The 3,787-nt window shown below is 41.2% G+C and overlaps 1 long non-coding RNA gene across 1 annotated transcript; it reads right to left on the reverse strand.

Annotated features, from left to right (window-relative positions):
• On the reverse strand, positions 2,731-3,149 carry LOC110262964. Its single transcript, XR_002347976.1, has 2 exons — positions 2,965-3,149; positions 2,731-2,882 (listed from the first exon to the last, which is right to left on the reverse strand). It is a non-coding gene; the product is annotated as an uncharacterized LOC110262964 (long non-coding RNA).

Genomic DNA, 3,787 nt, shown 5'->3' on the forward strand with positions numbered 1-3,787 from the left:
CAGAAATACTTGCATTAATTCATCGAGACACAGCAGAGCTCCTCACCCCCAACAATGGAGTTTAGAGACTCATGCCGTCAAAGAGTACAAAGTTCAGATCTAAAATGTCATGCGATACAAAATAAGTCTCTAAAAGTTGTTTAAATACTAAACTAGTAGCCTAGGTTTACAAAAAATGAGTAAACTATGATGGATGGTGCAGAGATCAACTTCTGGGGCCCACTTGGTGTGTGCTGGGGCTGAGACTTAAGCAATTCACGTGCATAAGGCTGTTTTGGGCGTTCAATGCCAGGTTTGGATCCATTTCTGGCGTTGAACTCCAACTTTTGATCCTTTTCTGGCGCTGGACGCCAGAATTGGGCAGAGAACTGGCGTTGAACGCCAGTTTACGTCATCTATCCTTGAGCAAAGTATGAACTATTATATATTGCTGGAAAGCCCTGGATGTCTACTTTCCAACGCAATTGGAAGCATGCTATTTCGAGTTCTGTAGCTCCAGAAAATCCACTTTGATTGCAGGGAGGTCAGAATCCAACAGCATCAGCAGTCCTTTTTCAGCTTAAATCAGATTTTTGCTCAGCTCCCTCAATTTCAGCCAGAAAAATACCTGAAATTACAGAAAAACACACAACTCATAGTAAAGTCCAGAAATATGAATTTTTCCTAAAAACTAATGGAAATAAACTAAAAACTAACTAAAACATACTAAAAACTATATGAAATTAACCCCAAAAAGCGTATAAAATATCCGCTCATCAATGCCTGTCCCTAGTGGCTGATGATATCATCTGTCGGTTATAGAGCCAACCCGACAAGTCCTGGTAGCTATCCGTTGAACTGTCCTTCTGTCGTGTCTCCCCAACTCGAGTTATACTCAATATAAACTTGATCATAATCATGATCCATATCCATCACCCTCACTGGTGAATATTTATGGGGGTGAGCTCATCCGGAAATTTCACAGTGCCCGGCCACCCTGACGACATAGGGTCAAAAGAGCTTCGAGTCTCAACCTGGAGCACGTGGTGGCTAGCCACTGCTTTCTCCCAGGGAAACTCTTATCTCCGAGAGTGGAAGTGCAACATTCACATTTATCAATGATTCAGCATATACATGCATTCAATCTCATCCATGGATCAACATCCATCTCAGCCATCCGGCTCACGGTTCAGTCCAGAACCAGCCAATATTCATATCATACACAACCATTCCGGCTCACGATTCAATCCAAAACCAACCAATATGTATAATCATACGCAGCCATTCCGGCTCACAACAAAACAACACTTCCACATTCAACATCACCAATTCATAAAATCGGCATTTAAGCCATAAATCACTTTTTCCCAAATCATTTCACTTTGAAATTAAGTTTCAACTCTTTTCAGCCTTGGCTTTAAAGATCTCATTTCTCAAATCATCTCAGGCTCATAAGCCACTTTTACTCAAGGTAAATTCCCCTTTTTAAAACCATGCCACTCTTGGCATCCTCTTTTCAAAACTTCCATAACCATAGAAAGTTAAAGATTCATTTTGAAACATTCAAAATCTTCCATCCAACAATGGGATTTTATAACAAAGTTTCTCGGCAGAGTCCCAAGTCTTTAGGGAAAATTAATATAACTCATTTTCTCAAATTCACTTAAAATCATTAAAACATTGGCTTCCTGATTTGAGTAACAAAATAGGATCTAAGCCATACAGAGTCATAAAGTCAATTACTCTTTTCAAAGCCGTTTCCTTTACTTAGGCAAAACCAACTTCAATCCCCCATGATAATTTCTAAGGCGTTTCAACTGTTCAAAATTATTTTAGTCTTGCAAGAATTCAAAATTCAAAGAGTACTTAAAACCTTTCTCAAAACATTTCAAAATGAAACTTGTCAATAGACATTCAGGTTCTTTCAACGTCATTGAAACTCCTCTAATTGAAACCCTCAAGTCAAATTCAAAGGCATTGCCCTTGTCACATTTAAAACAGCTTTAAAACATAAGTTTCATCTAAATAACCTTCTCCTGAAAGAGATACAATGCCTTTCTTAAGAAGCAGGACTAAATCACAATTTTCTCTTTAATAATTCATTTCAAAAGCATGAATCATCCTTTTCTTGATAATTCAAATAAAATAGTAACTCATCATTTTTCCAAACAACATTTCAATAAAGACTTGGATTTTATAGAAATTCTGGCAGCATCTCCCCTAAAACTTGGACTTTGCCACCCGGTTCGGGTCCCAACAAAACCATTCCACAATCCTTTTCCAACAGCCCAAAATCCAAAATCAATTCAAAGGCAAGCCAAAATCCAACAGTCAATCTCAATACCATATTTCAAGAAAACCGTTTCAAAATCAAATCATTATCAGCCGAATAAACTCATTTCTAAAGTTTCAAGGAAACGGTTCAGTAACAACCATGTATCAAAAACTAGATCATTTAAAGCAAGCGAGGCTGAATTCAAGAGTGGATTCTATTTTTCACATTCTTAAGAACATCCATTCAACCCAAATCAATTTCCAACGGATTAAACTCGATCTCAAAGCTTTAAAAGAATCAACTTCAAAAGCATTTCATTTCACAAAACCACACAACAATCCAGTCAAACAAATATTCATAATCATTCGAGACAATCAAACCACATATAAGGCTGATACAATCACTAAATACACATTGTCTCAAATCAGTATGCATATGTAATAATTCCAATAATAAACTATAGTTTTCGGAAAGCGCCCCTACCTCAAAATGCAAAACCATAATCCAAACGCGTCACCGGAACTCTCAATCAACCCGAATTTACCGGCGGCTTACATCACAGCTTTGTTCACTTTTGCAGCAGCAAGGACAACCCTTACGCGCAACATGTGGCTCTGATAACTTAATCCTAGAAAACATTATTATTGCGAAAGCCTTAAAAACACATAACGGGATATGAACGGGGGGAGTTTCAATACAAAGATACTTACTGTAACTAAAGAATACCGTCTGAACCAAAGAACAGAAGCCTCAGCGGTGGTTCTGACAGCCACAGAACCGCCCTTGGCAGCCAGAATCACCGTGACTTAGCCTGTTCTGTTAGTGGTTCCAGCAACAGATGAAGCAGTCCCCAAAACAAACACTAGTTGCAACAAAAATCTCCAAACAGAGCCAGCAACTATCTCTAGTAAAGGCAGCGATAATGTCACTTACTATAACCCTTTAATTCAATACAACTAGTGTCAGCAACAATGCTTCTAGGTAGAAATAAATTGATGGAGCAAGAGGGAACCAGAAACAGGGTAAAGCTTACCCAACAGTAGCAGTCCTCACGGTTTAAGATGGAGCCAGGGCAAGGCCAGAGCAACATCAATCTCCAACATCGGCAGCGGCGTTTAGTCAGATTCAAAAACCCAGGAGCAGAGGCAGAAAGGCAAATCCTTTCCTTGCTTCGCGCAGCATTGCTCTTCTCTGTACACAGCGGCGAAAGACCTCGGCGGCAGAGAGGGAGGCAGTTTCCTCCACTCTCATCCATAGTCAACCACGATGGAGGTGGATGGCAGTGATGGGACGGCAACGGCCAGACACGGCGCCTCCTCCGCCTCGGCCTTGGCTCGCATCTTCTCCTCCCGCTCCTGTTCGCGACTTTAACAGCGGCGGCAACGACGGGTTCGACGGCCAGATCCGGCGAAGCTGGCGGCGGGGATGCGACGGTGGCAGTGCGGCCCCTCTCTTCCTTCGACTCGGACCTGACGGCAGACTCTAAGGCGGCGTGACGCGGTGAGCTCGCAACAGTCATGATTGATTGTGGCG

The sequence above is a fragment of the Arachis ipaensis genome, chromosome B05 (assembly GCF_000816755.2).
Source record: "Arachis ipaensis cultivar K30076 chromosome B05, Araip1.1, whole genome shotgun sequence".
Classification (NCBI taxonomy): domain Eukaryota; kingdom Viridiplantae; phylum Streptophyta; class Magnoliopsida; order Fabales; family Fabaceae; genus Arachis; species Arachis ipaensis.